This window comes from Eubalaena glacialis, chromosome 2, assembly GCF_028564815.1.
Source record: "Eubalaena glacialis isolate mEubGla1 chromosome 2, mEubGla1.1.hap2.+ XY, whole genome shotgun sequence".
Taxonomy (NCBI): Eukaryota; Metazoa; Chordata; class Mammalia; order Artiodactyla; family Balaenidae; genus Eubalaena; species Eubalaena glacialis.
In genome coordinates, this window is record NC_083717.1 from 77,206,316 (window position 1) to 77,228,601 (window position 22,286).

A 22,286-nucleotide genomic window follows, 5' to 3' on the forward strand; every position below is an offset into this window, starting at 1 on the left:
TCTTCATTTCTTCAACTTTTCTTTTAAATCTCACCAAAAAAAGAAGCAATTCTTTTATAAAAGGGATTCTGCGATTTGTCATAATCTTTCACATTCCTAGAATTTACCTTTACTGGTCACCATGCGCTCTTGTTACAGCTGCATTCTCTAAGTTCAGTTAAAAATCAATTTTCACTGCAAAGTAAAGGAGCTGTTACAGTGGAGGATTACTGGACTGAATGTCAATATTATGACATAGTATGAGTGTGTTTCATGTTTGGTAATTGCAATCATTGTTGCTTTTGTTGTGGTCATCCATGTACAATGCTTGGTGTCAGTCTATTTATCTCTTGTAAAAATAAAATACAGTGTGTGTGAAAAAAAAAAAATGATTTTTCTGCCTATGCTCATTGGGTCTGACGTGGTGAAGTGATTGGTAAAAGTTAGCAGATAGATGATATGCACAAGTCATTCCCACCTTGCATGCCCTTAGTAGATGCTGCTAATTGACTGCATTAGTTTCTTCATTTATATGTATTCCCATGTATTCATTTATTCACTTATCCAACAACTATTTTTGGAAAATCTGCTATGTGCCTGAGTCTGCTTCTAACTTTTTCAAACCAGTTGTATTAGAATTGGTACTTGTGCATGTTTACCGTCCTAAGCCTGTGTGTTTATGCGTGTGTGTACGTGTGTGGTATTTTTCACAGATCTGTGGATGAGGATGATAATTATCTCTTAGAATGAATTGAGTATCAGGTCTTGTTTCTCTGTGATTTGGAACTGACTACGTAGTATGGGAAAATCTGTTTGTTGAATTCATAGAAATATTATTCAGTATATTTGTTTAGGTCATACTTCTTTTGGTGGATGAGGTATTTCTTTAATAACTTTCTCAATTTCCTTCTCCATCATTATTTTCATGTTTTTGTATCTTGTTTTGCCAGTTTTATATTTTGTATTGTCCATTTGACTAAACATTTCAAATTGATTATAATAAATTGTGCATTGCAATAATTTATATTTTAAAATCCTTTATATCAGTTGTTAAATCACCAGTCTTCTTTCTAAGTTTGTTGATTAATACCTTTTATTTATTATATTTACAAGGGTTTTAATCTATCTTATACTCTTTTCAGAGAATGAGCATTTAAATTTATTTATTGCTACCAATTTTCTATTTTCTAGTTTATTTCTGTCCTTCATCTTTATTCTTTTCTTTCTGTTTTCTCTTATGTTGACGCTCTTCATAAGATTTTAAATCAAGTGCTTAGTTCACTTATTTCTTATTTCTAAAATAAGAGCACATAGATCTATATCTTTGCCTCCGAGTCTTGATTTGTTCATACCCCCCTCATTTTTAATAGGTGGTATTTTCAATTTTATAATATTTCAGAATTATTATCATGTCCTTAATTTTCTACTTGACCCTGTTGCTTAGGAGAATTTTTGTTGCTGTTGTTAGAAGTTGTCAGCCATTTATTTGTTTGTTGTTATTGTAAATTTTTGTTTGTATATAATTTTAAACTTACAGAAATGTTAAAAACTAGATTCACCTTTAGCCAGATTCACCATTTGTTTATATTTTGTTTGTTTCTATTTTTCTCTGATTGCTTTATAATTCATTCTCCATATATGAATTTTTTTTTGAACCACTTGAGAATAAGTTGCAGAGGTACATACATACCTAAATACTTCAATGTATATTTCCTGGGAGAGACATTTTCTCTTATAAAACTTAGGAAATTTAACAGTTAAGAACATTGGAAAATTTCATATTGATACTATACAACTTTCTAATTCCATAGTCCATATTCAAATTGTCAGTTATCACAATATTGTTTTATATATATACTATAGTTAGAGTATATATACTATATATAATATAAATTATGTATAACAAATAGAAATAAATTTATATAATCTATATTTAAATTTATAATTAATTTATATTTAAATTTATATTTTATTTATTGTATATAATATATATTTTATATATAGAGAGAGAGAGAGCGAGCGAGAGAGAAATTGAGAGTATTCTAGAATTTACCATACTGAAGATGACAGTGGCAACAGCTGAAATAGCTGAATGTTTACAGAAACTACTACAGATAGGGCACTCAGTATATCAGTATTTATTTTTTTCTTTTACTATGATCTGAGGAAGTTCATATTTATTTTCATATTTACTGTTGTTTTATTATGAACTTACTATATATTCAGAGTAGAAAAATAACACAAAATAACAATAATCACCCCAAATTTCAGAGCCTAGAGATAACCATTGTTAGTACTTAGATGTATATTTTCTAGATTTGTGCTTTCAATCAACAAAATTTCTGGATTTTGGTACTTCCCTGGTGGCGCAGTGGTTAGGAATCCTCCTGTCAATGCAGGAGACATGGGTTTGATCTCTGGTCTAGGAAGACCCCACGTGCTGCGGAGCAACTAAGCCTGTGCGCCACAGCTACTGAGCCTGCGCTCTAGAGCCCGTGAGTCACAACTACTGAAGCCCGCGCGCCTAGAGCCTGTGCTCTGCAACAAGAGAAGCCACCATTATGAGCAGCCTGTGCACTGCAACGCAGAGTAGCCCCTGCTCGCCACAACTAGAGAAAGCTCGTGTGCAGTGACGAAGACCCAACACAGACAAAATATAAATAAATAAATAAAAATTTTAAAAAAATTCTGGATTTTTTTCTAGTTAAATAAAATATGAGTACATTAAAAATATGGTATCACACTATGTATAGTTTTAGTCTTCATTTAAGTCTTAGTATTATATTATTTTACATACTTTATAGCTAATATTCATAACAACTTTGCAAAGTAGAGCCACATTTTTAGATGAAGAGTCCAAGGTTCAGAGGGGTTCAATAAATTGCCTAGGTCACGCAGCAGTAAGGGATGGAGTTGTAATCCAAATCCTGGACTGTCTGCCTCCAAAGCTATAGAGTAGATCATTATTTTGCCCAAGGCTCCCTTTCATTGTTTTTTACTTATATCATTAACGTTTAGTTTTATTGCATTGTGGTGAGAAAATATATATATATAATTTTCTATATAATTTTCCTCTGGATTTACTTTTGGGACCTTATTTGAGAGTTAGTATATATGTACCAATGCCCGATACATTGAAAAAAATGTATAGTCTATGTTGTTACTGAGTTCAATATATATCTACTCATTCTAACATATTAATTGTATAGTATTCTTTCTCTTTGCATTTCTAACTTTGGTAATCCATGTCTTCACTGTGGGTTTTATATTTTTCTTTATAATCAGGAGCCTCCTAGCATCCTCCCTCCACCTTTTGGGCTTCAAAATCTCTTTTATATGATATCAACTTTACCAATTGTTTTCTTTTTGCTGTATGAGTTTCCTTGATAAGACTTTTTTATTTTTAGCATTCTGCATCTTTTTGTTATAGGTACCTATCTTTAAGCAACAAACATATTGTTGGGTCTTATGTTTTATTCCAATATGGGAATTTGTTTTTTGAGAAATGAATGGCCTAGTTATATGGAATCCTCTAGGATGCAGATAACATAGTGATACAGTGATATGAGATGGGCTTGCAACTACGAGCTGTGGACTTTCTGCTAGTTACTTAATGATTCTGTTAGAAGGCTACCAGTTTCCTTTTCTGTAAAATTGTGTTAATAAGAGTACCAACTTCACAGAGTTGTTGTGAAGAGTAAATAAGATCAAGAACACTCAGGAATAGAAGTATATTAAAGCATATTAAATTATTATATGTAGAAGGTAGTTATTATCTGCTATTATAGACATCATGCCTGGAAATATCATTCAAAGCAAGTATCTTGGCAATAGCATATAAAGCAAGTTCTTAAAACAAAGATCTATGTTCAAAATGGGGGTAATCAGCTCCATCCTTTTCTCTAACCATGTCTCAAACTTCTCTCTGAGATAATGGGAATAACTTACAATAAAATGGCTGAGAAGCAGTGGTCCAGGGCCCCTGACGTGTTCCCAGGTTTCAGTTCAACTGTCCGTCGCTGCTTCTGGCTGCACTGTGGAGTTTTACAACTTGACTTAAGTTCAGCCCTGTCAGAAATCACTACCTTGCTTTCCATTTAATTAAGCAAGCGTTTAGGTTGTACAAATAAGTTATTTGATTCCATAATGGGTATTGAAGATGCAGGCTTAGCTGGCCTGGCTCTTCTCATCAGGCGGGGAAAAACTGAAACTAAGGAAAACAAAACAATGGTGGGTTTTCTACTTCCTGGATCGTGTAACTTGTACTACATCCAATGAAAGCCATCTGGTGGGCACCCAGACATGAGGACTGATTCTCAGCCTGTGGTTCTCCTTCTAGCCGTCCTCCAGTCCCTGCACAGCTGGAACCTCTGCATCAGTTACAGCTGCTAGGAATTGAAACTGAATTCTTATTCACTTCTGCTCCTAAGGACCAAAGAGGGACAGAGAGGAAAGCTAAAAAAGTCTGAGGTTTAAACTACAGCCCATTTTTAACTTTCCAAAATGGTCTTGGTATTTTCGGATCCAGATAACCTTAAATCAGACAATGCTGTATTACCATAATGAGGAATAAATATCCTATAATATTATAATCTGATAAACTCCAGAATAACTTGATTTATTTTTAGTTGCAGGAGCATCAGGTCTCTGATGGCTTCTCTTTGATCAGTCAGAGGGAAATATGGGTTCACTTCCCACCTGATGCAATAGAGCAGTTTTCTTAAACTTCTCTGATAATAATAATCATTTCATCTCTTGTTAAACATTATGTTTCCAAGTCTCTCCCTGGAGATTCTGATTCAGTGCATCTGGGATGGGGCATCAGATTTGTGTTCTTAACGTGAGAAAAGCTTGGGAAAAATCGGAGTAGAGGGAATAGTCTGTTTTTAGAATCAGACAGCTCTGGGCTGAAATCCTGGGTCTTGCACTTACTAGTTATGTGGTCTTGCACAAATTACTTAACCTTCCGTAACCTCATTTGAAAAAAAATGGAGATAAAAACATCTACCTCAAAGAGTTGTTGAGAGGATTAAAGGAACTAAAGCCTTTTATAGCATCTACTTTTCTGAGGCTGCTAAATCATTTCCACTTGGGTTAATTTGAAGATTATCTGTGAACTTATTTAGCACACAGGCATAATGGTTTGATTTTTTTTTACTTAACTTTTCCATTTGTTCAGCAGATGCTTGTAAAGCTTTTATTTATTTATTTATTTTTTGGCCGCACCACATGTCTTGCGGGATCTCAGTTCCCTGACGAGGGATTGAACCCGGGCCATGGCAGTGAAAGCCCGGAATCCTAACCACTAAACCACCAGGGTACTGCCTGTAAAGCTTTAATTGTGTGCAAGAAACTGGGGTTCCCAGAACCCACTAAGCGCCTCCCTGATGGTATGGCATGTCCACATGGCCCACCCCAGGGTTTTGAAGCGACTGCCCAAATTTCTTGTGTGTGTGATTCTCTGTGGCAGGCTCCTAATTATTCAGGGGGCTCCCTGAGTTTAGGAGTGTAATTGTCTTATCCTCCCATTGTACTAGAAATTCCAGTTTTCTTGAATCCAATCAAATATATGTATATATATATATTTTCTCTCTGTAGTTGAGGCAATTCCCCCCCTCCAGCTTCATTGAATTATTATTGGTATATGTATGTTTAAGGTATACAATGTGATGATTAGAGACATGTATACATTGCAAAACGATGACCACAGTAAGGTTAGTTAACATCTCCATCCCTTGACATAGTTATGTTATATATTTTTTACTTGTGTGGTGATAGTATTTAAGATCTACTTTCTTAAAAACTTTCAATATATTATACAGTATTGTTGATTATAGTCACCATGCTGTGCATTAGATCCCTAGACCTTATTTATCCTTTAGCGGGGAGTTTTGTACCCTTTCACCAACATCTAAAAATATGGGATGCTTCACAAATTTGCATGTCATCCTTGAGCAGGGGCCATGCTAATCTTCTCTGTATCGTTACAATTTTAATACATATGCTGTTGAATCGAACACCATGTACATATATTTTTTCTTCAACAGAAAATATACATTTAAATTATTCCATTTGTTTTTTACACAGAATATGTTCTAGGTGCTTTGCATTATTCAGTTTTCCCTTCCTGGCCAGAAAAACCTTTGTACTTTTTTTCTCCCATCCTAAAAGCAAAAAATCCAATGGATTTCTAGAGAATGTATTTATACTTCCTTTATATTTAGCCTTGCTTCCAAAGAATTTAAGACACTTTTAAAAGATACAAACAATGCAAGATTTCTCCATAGTGACTGTATCAATTTACATTCCCACCAACAGTGCAAGAGTGTTCCCTTTTCTCCACACCCTCTCCAGCATTTATTGTTTGTAGATTTTTTGATGATGGCCATTCTGACTGGTGTGAGGTGATAACCTCACTGTAGTTTTGATTTGCATTTCTCTAATGATTAGTGATGTTGAGCATCCTTTCATGTGTTTGTTGGCAATCTGTATATCTTCTTTGGAGAAATGTCTATTTAGGTCTTCTGCCCATTTTTGGATTGGGTTGTTTGTTTTTTTTGATATTGAGCTGCATCAGCTGCTTGTATATTTTGGAGATTAATCCTTTGTCAGTTGCTTTGTTTGCAAATATTTTCTCCCATTCTGAGGGTTGTCTTTTCGTCTTGTTTATGGTTTCCTTTGCTGTGCAAAAGCTTTTAAGTTTCATTAGGTCCCATTTGTCTATTTTTGTTTTTATTTCCCTTTTTCTAGGAGGTAGGTCAAAAAGGATCTTGCTGTGATTTATGACATGGAGTGTTCTGCCTGTGTTTTCCTCTAAGAGTTTTATAGTGTCTGGCCTTACATTTAGGTCTTTAATCCATTTTGAGTTTATTTTTGTGTATGGTGTTAGGGAGTGTTCTAATTTCATTCTTTTACCTGTAGCTGTCCAGTTTTCCCAGCACCACTTATTGAAGAGGCTGTCTTTTCTCCATTGTATATTCTTGCCTCCTTTATCAAAAATAAGGTGACCATATGTGCATGGGCTTATCTCTTGGCTTTCTATCCTGTTCCATTGATCTTTATTTCTGTTTTTGTGCCAGTACCATACTGTCTTGATTACTGTAGCTTTGTAGTATAGTCTGAACTCAGGGAGTCTGATTCCTCCAGCTCCGTTTTTCTTTCTCAAGATTGCTTTGGCTATTCGAGGTCTTTTGTGTTTCCATACAAATTGTGAAATTTTTTGGTCTAGTTCTGTGAAAAATGCCATTGGTAGTTTGATAGGGATTGCACTGAATCTGTAGATTGCTTTGGGTAGTGTAGTCATTTTCACAATGTTGATTCTTCGAATCCAAGAACATGGTATATCTCTCCATCTGTTTGTATCATCTTTAATTTCTTTCATCAGTGTCTTATAGTTTTCTGCATACAGGTCTTTTGTCTCCTTAAGTAGGTTTATTCCTAGGTATTTTATTCTTTTTGTTGCAATGGTAAATGAGAGTGTTTCCTTAATTTCTCTTTCAGATTTTTCATCATTAGTGTATAGGAATGCAAGAAATTTCTGTGCATTAATTTTGTATCCTGCTACTTTACCAAATTCATTGATTAGCTCTAGTAGTTTTCTGGTAGTATCTTTAGGATTCTCTCTATATAGTATCATGTCATCTGCAAACAGTGACAGTTTTATTTCTTCTTTTCCGATTTGGATTCCTTTTATTTCTTTTTCATCTCTGATTGCTGTAAGCCCTGCACACTGTTTTAACTTTTCCACTAGCCCAAGACTTTATGTCCTAATCAACCTTAGGGTCACTAAGAACCTACAGAAGAGTCATGAAGTACCATGGAAACTATGTGCTCTCCAATATTCCAGCCAAATACAAAATGAATCAGGGAATAAGGAAACCTCCTGCTGTGGAGTTGATGATAGCTAAGTGGAAGAGCTGGGCCAAGGATCAGCCAATCCCCTGGTCCAGAAGCCATAACCATGGCAACACTAGTGAGGGATGCTCTACTCCTACCAGAAATGACACCCTTAAGAGGCACCAGGAATGAGAGGAGCCTGTCATATTTCTAGGCTCTTGGTAAGGGAAGTTTATGTAATTTTTATGCAGAATCACTGGGAAAAAATAAACAGCCTCTTTCACATTAACCTTGCAAACCCAAATCTACATAGTAAAGGCAAATATCCAGACGCACGGCCTGGCTGATGCCAGGTGTGAGTCTCTTGTATAGGAAACCTGTAGCCTGCTGCAGATTTGCCTTTTATTCTCTTTACTTTCCAGTAACAGTGCTGCGCAGAACTTTCAACAAGAAAAGCCCAGAGGAGGATAGTTGCTTTTGAAGCCACCATTCTTGTCTGCCTCATTCATTTCAAACAGGGGTACTTCTCACAGAGATGAAGGCCTGTGTACAAACAACAATGCCCATTGCACTCTCTTGCCACCAGCTGTGATGTGGTGTCTTTTGAATTCTGCACAGAAGCTTCCTTGTTTCAGAAACTGATTGATGGTTCTTCTGAATGAAGAAGGCAACAAGAACAAAAAGCAGGGCTCCTGGTAAGGCAAGGTACTTCAAGAGAATGGACTTGAAAGCACTTAAAATAAAAGGTAAACACAAGCCTCTGTGAAAGTAAAGCATTCTGAAAGGCATTGAGCTGTTCCTGGTTGATAATCTGCAGTTCTTAAGGATCTCCAAGTGTTTGTGCAAACGTACATAAGCTCCTCGGAGACATCTGACTTGGGATTTTAGACTTTTTGGTGGAGGAAAAAAAATTAAATCCAAATAGATGTCATAAAACAGAGAAAACGAATTGAAATAAAAAACATAGGCAGCCCGAGTTGGATTTAAGGCAGTGAAACAGAAAACAATGCATTGAAAGAGCTTGTAATGAGGCACCTCTGCAGAGAAGAGGGCAGGTGATTTCTCTTTAGAAAGACATGGAAAGGCCTTCAAAGACTCCTTACAAACACCATGGGCAGTGTTAGGACCTGCTCTGTGTGAACTCTGAGAGATGGGCCTCCTCTTTCCATAAACCCTTGTCTTTCCCTTTTGCCTAACAGATAGAAACAAACCAGTTAAAAACAGCCATAAGAAATCTAGCCACAGTAAATACTTTTATTATAAGAAACTCTATCAAACTCCCTGTTGGTCAGCATTCTTCATGAGTCCGTGTTGGGGGCACAGTGCTGGCTGAGGAGCAGGTCGGGGTGGGTGGTTGTGAGGGTTGGAGCGGTGGGGGAGTTAAATGAAGCAGGAATCCCTGTTCTGGTCAGTGGCAGGTTCTTACACACCATGTTCTCATTAAAAAAAAAAAAATTGCACCAGCTAGATGGTATTCCACTGTGTAACTATCTTAGGGTTAGTATCTCAGTTACACAGAAAAAAAGTTTATCAAATCAGACACTCTTGGTTGCCCACCCAGCAGCCATTCTCTTCTTTAATTTTTTGCCTGCAGAGCCCCAGTTTTGATTGGGAGTCCTCCTGCCCTTATTGTGATTCAGGGAAGGGTGACCCTATCCCAAACTCCAAGAATAAATCCTGATTTTGTTTTTTTAATGGTGGCTAAGGTAGGCAGAGTTTTGAGATGGCTCCCATGATCTTCACTCTCTGGTGTTACTCCTGTGATCATGGCCAAAGGCAGATTACCTAGATGGGCCTAATCTAATGCAGGAGCCCTTTAAAAGCACAGAATTTTCTTCAGCTGCTGGTAGAAGGAAAAGTTGGAGAGATTGGAAGTATTGATATGGAAAGGATTCAGTGCACCGTTACTGGTGTTGAAGATGGAGGGGGCCACGTATAAGGATGGAGAGCCATCTTTGGAGTTGAGAGTGATCCCTGGTGGACAGCCAGCAAGGCCATGGAGACAATCCTACAGCTACAAGGAACTGAATTCTGCCAGCAATCTGAATGCGTTGGAAGTGAATTCTTCCCCAGAACTCCAGATGAGAGCTCAGCCCAGGTAACACCTCGATTTTAGCTTTGTAAGTCCCTAATCAGAGAACTCACTCAAGACTTCCTGGACTTCTGACCTATAGAGCTGTTAGAAAATAAATGGGTATTGTCTTAAGCTGCTAAGCCCGTGGTTATTTACAATGCAGCAATAGAAAACTAATAAAGCAACCTATAGTGTCAAGAAATTTATATTTCTGCTGGGGAGGAATTAGTTTTCAGCTCTGACCCTAATCAGGAATCAACAAGTTACCTGTGGCAGAGGCTGGTGATTAGTTATCCAATAGCCACTCCCAGCTTTTGCCTTTGTGCCCACACCTCCCTGCTTCCCCCATGAAAGTCACAAATACCAGATTCTTGCCTTCCTCCCGCCCTTGCTGCTGGGTGGTCATGTGACCTGGATCTGCCTTTGGATACAGTCATGTGAGAACATGAGGATAGAGCTGTAGCAGCCGTTTTGTAGCCATGAGGTGAGTAGCCTAAGGATGGTGGAGTGGAAAGAAGGAAAGATCTTGGTTCTTTCAATGCAATTTTGTTTTTATTTTGTGACAGTTTTGAGCTAAGGTGCCAACTCTGGAATTGTGTACTTTCAGATCTCTTGTAAGATAATTCTCTTGATTAACTCACTGTCAGTTGGGTTTTCTGTGGCTTGAAGCTGAGCATACCCTTACATGTGCTTCCTACTCTAAAAAGTGTGGTAGGCAGAGTGCAGAGACATCTGAGGTAGAGTGAGTGTAGAGGCTGAGGAGCAGGCTTTTGGCACAGGTAGGATAGGGTCCATAGGTATCCAGGGGCATGAAGGAAAAATATTCCCTGAGATTCTTCCCCAATGCAAGAAACTTTATGTGGCACTAGTCATATGGACTTGGACCATTCATCTAATCTTGGTGAACCTAAGTTTACTTTTCAAAGTGAGGATAACAACACCTATGTCACTTGGTTCACTTAGTTTTATGAGGATCAGATTTGATTGTGTATGTGAACTTGTATTGGAAACTTTAAAAGGAAGCTCTGTTGTAATATCAGAGCCACACTTGGTGCCTGGTACATAATATGTGTGCTCAATAAATGTTTGTTGGGTGGATGTGCTGTGCCTGTTTGTCTGCATCAGGGTTGTTTGCATTGCACTGTGAGCTTGGGGGTTGCACTGCTGTCTGACTAATTGCTCCATATAGCGCCTACTCCAGACAAAACTTAAAGGAGGATTTCACTAAATGCTTTCTTCTTGGCAGTGATGTATTAGGTACTGCAGTCTGGATAGGGAATTCAGCTTTTGTTTTCTATGTATTTTCCACTAAATATGCTGTGACGAGATGTCTGTTTTGATCAGGGACACTGTCAATTATTCCTCTCCCTTCTTGACTTTCTCTATGATTTAGGGTGTGAAGACATCTGTTGGCTTTAACCTATCACTGTTGTGTGAGATACTTTGGCTCTAATCAGCAGAGCAGTGTCCAAGGCAAGCTGGCCCCCTGTGAACTCCCAGGCTGCTGAATCAGTCATCTGCCAGGTGACAGGTGGTGCCTTTGAGACATTGTGGAGCAAAAGGAGACAGTAACACCTGGCACTTTAAAAGCTTCCCTATGCCAGACAAACCAGGAACTTATTTGTTTCCTTTAGGCTTGCCCCTTGTAACATCAGCCACTTTCCCAAGTCCTAATCCATGGTTCATATTTGATGCATCCACTTGTGGATCTCATTGACTCTTGGCCTCTCCCTGCTGGACTCCTGGGACTGTGGCTTGCCACTGATTCTGTGACCGTCAGCTCTCCCTGGTTTTGGTGTTGCTGTGCTCCATGCTACACTGGGTATGAAACACGCAGAAACATGACTGAGGGCAGACAGGCCGACATCTGAGAAAGACTTATTTCAGTTGCTCCCCAAAAGGAATTATATTGGAATAAGGCAAGAGAGAAGATTAGGTGCTTGGAAGCTAAAATGCATCAGATTACAGAGACTGGAGACACTGAAGTATGGATGGCTTAACAAGTAACAGTGAAGTTGAACATAATATTTAAGTACCAAGATGTAGATGGTGTAGCACTGATGAAATAGGATAGGGGTGTGTGTGGGGGGTCAATGACAAGATTGTGCGGCCAAGATGAAGAGAGGCAAAGAAGTAGATGTTGATCTTGAGGAGCAAAACCATGGTTTGGAAGCAGTGGGCTTGAGAATGAAGAATGGGCACCAGAGTCAGAAGAGGACCACTCTATCTCTTACTCTTCCTGGGATCCAGGAACCCCTTGGGCCTCAGTCTCCTCACCTGTCAAGGGAGACCCCAGCACTTCTGGCCTCACACGGTTACTATGTTTTTGATGATCTAAAACGAACATGATAATAGTATAGACAATACTATGAAAACATAATGTACGTTGCCTTCCCCTTGGCATCTTTGTTTATTTCCGTGTGCTTGATGTAAAGGAGGAGCAAGGTGTTTCCTAGGCTCTCCATTGTCACTTCTAAAGCTGCCACCTCTCCTCCCCCGAGGCCATGACGAGAGTTATGGGCATGGCCTTGAGGGGGACATTCCTTAGACAACAGCAGGGATGATGTCAGCTCCTCTTAGGGCATCACAAGGCATCCCCCACTTCTGGATGGCTCAGAAGTTTAGTTGTGAAAAGTACTCAGGTTCTGAAGAGCTGGATTAAAGACAGATGGTCTTGATTTACAGTCACAGGTCATTTTGGGCAAAAATGAACAGTGAGGAAAATTGGTTTGAAATTAGGTCAGTATCTCCTACGTTCTTACAGTTGGGAGGAAACCTAGAAGGTGCCTAATGAACGGCCACTTGGGGTCTGAAGGAGCCTGCTGGTACAAGGTCTCCCTGCTTCTGATGTTTACACACGTTTATGCCCTTTGTCACGTGATGTCTGTCAAATGTTTGTCTCCCTCTCGCTCTGTCTCTGTCTCCCTCTCCCTTTACAAACAATATTTCTGGATCTCCTCATTTGTTTCTCTTTAGCCACTCTCTCTTTAGATGTATTCAAGTTTTTCAAATTTAACTTTTAAGTATAAACTTTTTATTTTGAGATAGCTGTGGATTCATGTGCCATTTTAAGAAATAATTCAGAGAGATCTCATGTGCCCTTTATCTGGTTTCACCTAGTGCCCTGCATCTAGTAAACATTTGCTGAATAAGTGAACTGACTTCCACAAACATGACACTGACTGCCCTATTTGGGCAGCACTGTGCTGGGTCCTGTGGGGTTATGAGGAGGAATTGTGGCAGGAAATGCCCCTGCCCTCATGTGGCCTACAGTGCCTGACTCGGGCGTGGCCTGGTTCACCTGCTTTTCTTTCTGGCCTTACCCTCTGGGGTGCCCAGGTCCTACGTGTGCCAGCCCCAGTGGGACTAGTTGGAGCTTTTCCATCCCAAGCCTATTCCAGAGGTGAGTCAGAGTGTGCGAACTCTCACCCCATCCCCTTCCGCACCCAGACACACGTGCCATTTCCTAAAGGAAAGCCATTTTTGTAACTGTCAGAGTTGGACTTGAACTGTCAAAGTATTCAAAAGCACCTCGAGTCACAGTTCTATTTTTCCAGCATTGCTGTAAAAATATCATGACTTTTTCATCAAAATTGAGAATAACAACAAAGAGCAGCTGAGAACTAGGTGAAAAAGGGGCAAAAGGCGGCAATGGCCCAGGGACAGCAGCAAGATGTTTGAATGCTGTGGACAGTGGCACATGTGGGCACACACCCCGCTTCCCGCTTCCCCCACCCAACCTCCACTTCTGCCCCCGCACCCCCTCCTCATCCCTGCTGTGCAAGACTCAGCTGGGTTTCTCCCATGGCCACGGTGCACAAGGCTGTCCCACACACAAGCCCAGATGGCTGCCTTTATGATGGCTCTGTGATGCCTCATTACCCATATTATGTACTAGTATGTGCATCTCATGTTAAAGTAACGGTATTGACAGTGCTGGGGTAATGGATTGGCTAGTTGCTCTCTTTCTGAGCAGTTACTCAAGCTTGCCATCTGGCGAGTCTAATAACCAGGTGGTGAACCTAAATAACCTCACTTTGGGGGTAGAAGGGACCCCAGTCGGTTCTGTTCTTGCCATCTGCAGCCTCCTTCTTTTGGATCGAGATGTCCAGAGAATCAGTCATGCTATTTCTTAATGGAGTAGCCATTTGTTATCAGAAACACTCTCACTTCACTTACGCAGAATTCTGCTCTCCAGCCTCTTCACTAGTTTAGAATACACATAGGAACCAGGAGCCAAGCCAGAAAAGGCTTTGTGCAACCGAGAATACCAGGAAGCTCATGTAATAAAGCTCATGGGCCTCCCTCATGAGAAAGCTTCCTTGAGCCTTTACTCTTATTTACACCCAGTGATACCACGGAGTTCATCTCACTTCCAAGGATTCAGTATATTGGAGGCTGCAGAGGAGAGGGCAGGAGAGGGTGTAACACAGACATATACTTTGATAAATAATGAGGAATACCTGAAAACACTGAAAGGATTGAAAGCAGATGCAAGAACTAAAAACACAGCAAACCGGGGTTGTTTGGTAAGGGTCAAAGTATGCTACAGCCCTGGACTATTACCCCCAAGAACACCACATTAAAGTAATGGAGTCTGGAATAATAAACCTGTGTTAACAGCACTGTTGATTGTGATTGGTAGATAGCATCTTAGGGGCAGGGACCCATGTCATACATTATGGAGATGTCCTCTCTAAACGGTTAACATAAAAAGGTTGGACACACAGGGAATTGCATGCTCCGCTTTTTGAGAAAAATCATGTGTCTCTGAGCAAAGTGAATTAATATATTACATCAGTTTTTTAAAGAGACCAATATTTTTATTATCATAAAATAAGATAGTTTCATTGAAGAAAATTTAGAAAAATATATAACCAAAAAGAAGGAAATAAAATATAGCTATAACCCCCACTTCCAAGATATAACCAGTGTTAGTATTTTGTTTGCTCTCTTGTTCTCTCTTCACATATATTTGTATATGTATATCCATTTACCTCTCTGACCTTGCCTGCCTATCTACAACTAGTTGAAGTTAATACACAAGAATACGTAAGTTAAAAAAAAAAAAAAAAAAAGAATACGTAAGTTAATACGTAAGAAATTGAGTCACACCACTTTGTAACTTGTATTTACCCCCACTTAATGCACAGGTAAGAAACTTTTCATGTTAATGAGTAAACCTCTTCAGCATCATTTCAATGGCATTGTATTCCATGCTATGATAGCCATCCAAGGGTTTACGGTAATTCAGTGATTATTTATAAAAGTGCATTGCACAGCAATATCTGGAAGATAAAACAAAGTGCGATCAGCATGAGCCTTTCTAACCACCACCAGCCAATTTCACTACGGTGGCAGAAGAATTGAAAGCTTCAAAGCTGGGCCTTTTTGTCTTCATGAGCCATGCTGGCCGCCTGCCTCTTGTTGGATACTTAGAACGCTCTATCCGTTAGGATGCTTTTGGAGGTAACAGAAAACTCAACTCAAAGCAGCTAAGTAATAAGAAATATTATTTCACATTATAAAAGTCCTGGAGAGAAGGCCGATCCAGGGCTTGTTAATGCAGTGACTCAAAGGCATCATCAAAGATTTGTGTTTTTCCCATCTTTTTTCTCTCCTGAGGGGGTCCCCAAATTTTGGCAGCTATTCCAGGTACCACATGAAGACGTGATAATATGCAGAGGCAGAACAGGGGATGGTCTCTTCCTTGCGTGTCTTTTTAAACAAATTTATTTTTAATTGTGGTAAAATACACATCACATACAATTTAACATCTTGACCATTTTTAGGTGTACAGTTCAGTAGTGTTAGTACATTTACATTCCCTCATAACCACCCTTCTAGTTAGTATCTTACTCTGTGAATTTGACTATTCTATGTGCCTCATATAAGTGGAGTTATACTGTCTGTGTCTTTTTGTGACTTCCTGTAATGACCTCAAGGTTCATCCATGTTGTACCATGAGTCAGAATTTCTTCCTTTTTAAGGCTGAATAATATTCCCTTGTCTGTATATACCATATTTTGTTTATCCATTCATCTGTTTATCTATTCATCAGCCCAGGGGACACTTGGGCTTCTTCTACCTTTTAGCTATTGTGAATAATGCTGCTGTGAACATGGGTGTACAAATATCTCTTCAAGAGTCTGCTTTCAGTTCTTTTGGGTATATATATACTCAGAAGTGGAATTACTGGATCATATGTTAATTCTACTTTTATTTTTTGAGGAACTGCCAAACTTTTCCATAGTGATCGTACCATTTTACATTCCCACCAACAGTGAAAAAGTATTCCAATTTTTCTCCACATCCCTTCACCCTCCACTTTTTGGGATAGTAGCCATCCTAATGGATGTGAGGTGGTCCTTGTGTTTCTTTTTAAGACTGAGGAAACATTTACTCTCACTTCTCTTGTCCCATTGGTTGGAATTATGTTCACACGCCTATTTTTAAACCAGTCACTGGTAAGAAAAATGCAACTGTGATTCATTTTTGTAGACCAAGCAGCACATACCCTGGGGCTGGGAGCGCTGAGCCCCTCTGAAGCATGGCTGCACGGAGTAGGGAGGATTGCAGGTTCTGTTAGGAAGGAGGAAGCAGGGATGACTGAATGTCACTTTCTGATTTCCCTTGACTTCACTAGGGTTTAGAGGGGCCCTTGTGTTTGCATCCATGTAGACGTTACCCCAGCTTCGTAAAAAGAGTGCTTCAAAGTGAGGTCACTTTGAACACCTCAAGAAAGGGTTTATCATGTAAATATAAACAACAGACAACAAAAAAGCTCTCACACAAAATTACCTCCTTACGTGATGAAGTAAAAGAGAGGAAAGAAGTTATCACCCACGCACAAAGGAGCCTTTAAGAATCTCATCATCTTTCCTCCCAGCATAGTCTCCCCTAACCCCCACTCATTTTCCGGACTTCAAACAGGATTGAAATGACAAGGTATCAAACGCCAACTGCTTGCTCCTTAGGTCTTCGACTCTAATGTGCATACATAGCACCTGGGGATGTTAAAAATGCAGATTCCCATTCACTAGATCTGGGGCGGGGCCTGGGAGTCTGCATTTCTAATCAGCTCCCAGATGATGCTGATGCATCTGGACCGAGACCCACATTGAATAGTGGGGATGTAGAGCACAGCAGAATCCTCTGGAGGGCCTGTTAACACCCAGCTTGCCAGGCCCTGACACCAGAGTGTCTGATTTAGTAGGTCTGGGCTGAGGCCCAAGAATTTGCATTTCTAACCAGTTCCTAAGTGATGCTTATGCTGCTGGGCCAGGGAGCATTCTGATGACTACTGACTTAGAGGATAGTCACTGGGGCCAGGTGACGAGCTTTGCACCCAGAGGCCCACTTGGTCCCTGCGTAAGCTCAGCACGTGACTTTACCTCTGAACCTCAGTTTCCTTATCTGTAAATCAAGGATGATAACACCTCCTACCTTAGTTGACTTCTGTGGGGCACTGCGCATGCATTATATAACATCTACGATCATTACTCACTCTTCCTTTCAACTGGGTAGGATTAAAATGTGCACATATGCTGCTCTTCAGAAAATCTTTTGGGAAGTGAGTTATTCCTCACCTCAGGCGTGTTCAGAGAAGCTCTCTTCTTTCATTTGTTGTGCCCTGGAACGCAGAAACCTCCCCAGATATACTTTTTTCACCATGCCGTTGACTCCTCATTAAGCGTGGGGATGCTGGGCACTGCCAACCTTTAACCTGGATGCCCAGTAAGTCCTTATAAATAAAGAATGCAGAAAAACCTAATGAGAACAGCATCATCTTCGGCTGGAGCAACAAGACCTGTCTCCCTCAGCTTCCCGGGAGGGCGCGCTCTCTGAAACTTCAGTCTGTTCTGGCTAGCAGAACAGAAAAAGCAGCTCCCAGCATCCCAGGCAGCACTCAGTGTGAGTGCTTTAATCATATGCAAGGCTGAAGAAAGGCAGGAAGCAAGCAGACCCCTGCAGACAGGCTTTTTACCTGCTTATGCCTTCAGGCTGGGAACAGAGCTCAGTAGCTGGAGGACATTTCAGGCAGAGCAGCCAGCAAGGCTCAGAGACAAGAGGCAATAAGGCATTGGGCAGTACCAGCTGAGGCCCCCCCCATGGCCAGGGTGTGAGTGGGCTACAAGGTGGGGACCTTCGCAGGGCCAGGTTACACAGGGACTTGTATGGCTTGTTCCCACAGATAAATAGAGGAAGGGCAGGTGTATTAGGACAATTTTGATAACAAGTAATAGAAACGAACTTGCCTTCACTTAAGCTGAAAGGAGCCTTTAGTTAAGGATTCAGGCTGTTTCACAGAACCCAAGGGCAGGTTGCAGCATCCCTGAGGAAGGGGTGGAAGCAAAAATGCATACTGACTCATTCTCTCCTCACTGACATTTCGTCCCCCATATGAACTTTCTCTGCTTTTACAATCCACATGGGTGATCAAAAATGTTTATTCCAAAGCACCCAAGCTGATACAATGGCAGGTTTTGGATTTAGCCATCTCAAGAGATACTGACTGTTTCTTAGTCCCAATTTCAAATGTCTGGCAAAGCGGCTCTGATTGGCCGTCATGGGTCAGGTTCTCAGCACTGGTCCAGTCAAAGGCTGCCATGGTGGTAAGATGAGACATATTGTCCAAAATGGCTGCTGGGGCCCTTGGTTGTGGATCAAGGGTGGGCAGTGAAAGGCTTATTCATGAACCAGGTGGACACTCCAAAGGGACTACCTCAGAGGAAGGGCAGAGCAAACTCCATAGTCCGTTCCCACCTGAGGTGCTCTGATTGGACCCTTACGTGCAGTACCTGTTCTCTCCCAGCCAGCAGTAGAGGGAAAGGCAAACACAGGACCTATGTTTGTAGGTTTGGGCTGAGAAGATGGGGATCTACCTCCTGGAGCACTGGTGTAGGACAGCTTTGGAAACACTACTGAGCTCTGGAAAGTGACACAATCCTTAAATAGCAATGAGAGCAACCTGGCTACCATCACTTTGGAAGCTGAGAAAATAAATGACAGCAAACTACCAAAATAGTTTTTCTTTTGTTTTTTTAATTGGAGTATAACTGCCTCACAATGTTGTGTGAGTTTCTGCTGTACAACAAAGTAAATCAGCTATACGTATCCCTATATCCCTGCCCTCTTGAACCTCCCTCCTACCCCCCGCATCCCACCCATCTAGGTCATCACAGAGCACCGAGCTGAGCTCCCTGTGCTATACAGCAGGTTCCCACTAGCTATTTTATACATGGTAGTGTATTTATTGTCAATCCTGATCTCCCAGTTCGTCCCAACCTCCCCTTCCCCCCCCCGTGTCCACATGTCCGTTTTCTACGTCTGCATCTCTATTCCTGCCCTGAAAATAGGTTCACCTGCCATTTTTCTGGATTCCACATATATGCGTTAATATATGAAATGCTTACCTAAAATTATGGTTTTTAAACATCAAACAGCAAATTAATGAAAATCAAAATATAAGGAAACTTCACTCACCCATGATCTCACTCTGTTCTCTTTGTTCCCTCTTTCCTTCCAGCTTTCATTCACATGCACACAGAATCTTATATAGCTTTAGAGAGTGTAAACAACATTTTGTATTCCATATTACGTAATGACTAGTTCCCATGCTGCCTTGTCATCTTCTTAATTATCTTTGTCGATATGCCATCCTTCAATTAAGTATGTTACACTTAGCACATAATTAAAATTTGAGACTGTGAATCTGGAATGAATCTTAGGAAATCATCGAGGCCCAAAAAGATGAACCTGGAGAGGAGAGTGAGTTCCCCAAGGTCACAGAGCTGCTTAATTCCAGACCCAAGGCTAGATTTCATTCATTTTTCCAAAACGTATATTTATAATTACCTACTTGATGTCAGGTGGCAATAGGTTTCATCTTACTTCAGATCCCTTTTCGCCACCTTGCATGATCTAATTAACATGTGCTGGCTATGAGCCATTTCTTATTTTTCTTAACAGAGGAAAGAGTGCTTTTTTAACTCACTCTCAGGAATAGAGGTTGTGGAGCTGAAATGAGTAGCAGCAATTTTAAATTGGACTGGTTTCATGACTGGTAGATAAGTCAGCATGCAAAGACATTTCTGTTTCCCAGGTTTGGCTTGCTTTCTCAACGCCCTTTGCAAACTCCACAGGGATTTTTAAGCTTTAAGTCTGGGTATAAGCTTATGCAAGCTGTTAGTCACCTTTTTAGATGAAAACACCACAGGATTATGCTTGAAAATGTTCCGTGCTTCACTACAGATTCCTTTGGAGTAATTCAGCTATAGTATGATTTTGAGGGAGAAGTGATTGAACAGATACATTTCAAAACACATTTGCATTTGAAAACAGGGGTTTATCAGCTAAAAGAACTATTCTTGAAAGGTACACATGCAGGGCAAATTTAGAACAAGCAGAACAATTTAGACATGATAGCTATGAATTGCCCCAAAGCTTAAAATACTGGGGGCTTTTGATCACACAGAATCCTGGGCATGGATTGAATCATGAATATCTGGTGTTTTACTCTGGAAAACGTATTGGAACAGGAAATCTTGTCATTGCTCTGTCTCCACAGATCATTCCAAAACATTCTAGGCATGCAACATTGCAATTGTAAACACACATTTGACCAGAAAAAAATAGTGAAGAAGCCTACATTTTTGGTATAGAGAAGAGGGGTGGGCTCTGAAGTCAGAGTTTGGGTTGGTATCTTGGTTTTACTACTTACTGCATAGGTGATCTTGACTGGGTCTCAGTTTGCTCATCTGCAAAATGGGGAGAATACTCTTTGATTCATAGAATTGTTCTGTTGATTTGATTGTGTTAAATCATGTTACATAGCACCTCTCAAACTCACATGTGAACACAAATCACCTGGGATCATGTTAAGATGCAGTAGGGACAGAGAAACACAAATACTGTATGATCTCATTTATACGTGGAGTCTGAAAAAACTGAACTCACACGAGCAGAGAGGAGACAGTGGTTGCCAGGTGCTGGAGGGCAGGGGAGATGGGGAGATGTTGGACAAATGGTACAAACTTCCAGTTGTAAGAGGAGTAAGTTTGGGGAGCTAATTACAGCATGGTGACTATAGTTAACAATTCTATATTGTGTACTTGAAAATTGCTGAGAGAATGAATCTTAAATGTTCTCATCATAATAACAACAACAAAATGGTAATTATGGGAGGTGAAGGATGTGTTAACTAACCTTATTGTGGTGAACATATATACATATATGTATATGGTAAACAATATATACATGCATCAGATCATCACATTGTATGCCTTAAACTTACACAATGTCATACGTCCATTATATCTCAATAAAGCTGGAAAGAAAAAAAGAAAAAAAAAAGATGCAGTAGGTCTAGGGTGTGGTCTGCTATCTGGAATTCTAACAAGCTCCACTGATGCCCGTTGCTCCTGCATACCCAGTCCTTTCATTTCTTTCCCTCTCTTCTTGAGAAGTCTTCCAGACCTTTGTTCTAGCTATTCTTGTCGGGTTCTTGTGATTGACTGCACATACACTTATGGTGTGTGTGTGTGTGTGCATGTGTGTGTGTGAGAGGGAGGTGGCAGAGATGCTGAAATGGTCATGCTCACGTTTGGAAAAAGCAGTTCCGTCTCAACCATATCTTACACAATGACTCTTACACTTGCCAATTAAAGGAAACTGAGTCTTTCCAGGGTTAAAAGGGCCTTAGGAGCAATTAGTCAATTTATTTTTATTTTTTAAAATAAATTAATTCAATTTATTTATTTATTCATTCATTCGTTCATTTATTTTTGGCTGCGTTGGGTCTTCGTTGCTGCGCGCGGGCTTTCTCTAGTTGTTGTGAACGGGGGCTACTCTTTGTTGCGGGCTTCTCATTGTGGTGGCTTCTCTTGTTGTGGAGCACCGGCTCTAGGTGCGCGGGCTTCATTAGTTGTGGCACACGTGCTCAGCAGTTGTGGCTCGTGGGCTCTAGAACACAGGCTCAGTAGTTGTGGTGCATGGGCTTAGTTGCTCTGCGGCATGTGGGATCTTCCTGGGCCAGGGATCAAACCCGTGTTCCCTGCATTGGCAGGTGGATTCTTAACCACTGCACCACCAGGGAAGTCCCTAGTCAGTCAATTTAAAGGTTAGGCTCACTGTCAGAGCTTTCAGAGGGTGTCCCCTCCCTTCCCCATTCCCTAGTGCCTCTGAGCAAAGGAAGCTTCCTATCCTCACAACTTGTATGAAAAGACTCCTCATCCGAGTGCTGTGCTTCTCTATCAGCTTCCTCTGACCTCCGTCTGGACTCCGTCTGGACTCCCTCCAGCCTCTGTCCTTGTGCATTTGCTGCAGACACATCCACCGTGGTGTAACTTGGGCTCTGATATCTTGGTACCTTCAGGGCTTGGTGGTCCCCCCTGTT

The 22,286-nt window shown here is 40.5% G+C and overlaps 1 protein-coding gene and 1 non-coding gene across 2 annotated transcripts in view; both read right to left on the reverse strand.

Annotated features, from left to right (window-relative positions):
* LIPC (lipase C, hepatic type) overlaps positions 1–4,162 on the reverse strand; it is a 172,836-nt gene extending 168,674 nt beyond the window's left edge. The window contains exon 1 of the mRNA XM_061182074.1: positions 3,928–4,162. The gene's annotated coding sequence lies outside the window, so the exon portion shown is untranslated. The remainder of the gene's footprint in view (positions 1–3,927) is intronic.
* A 1,730-nt stretch (positions 4,163–5,892) lies between these two features.
* On the reverse strand, positions 5,893–5,999 carry LOC133085800 (U6 spliceosomal RNA). The gene has a single exon (XR_009699593.1). It is a non-coding gene; the product is annotated as a U6 spliceosomal RNA (small nuclear RNA).
* Between the last annotated feature and the right edge of the window lie 16,287 nt (positions 6,000–22,286).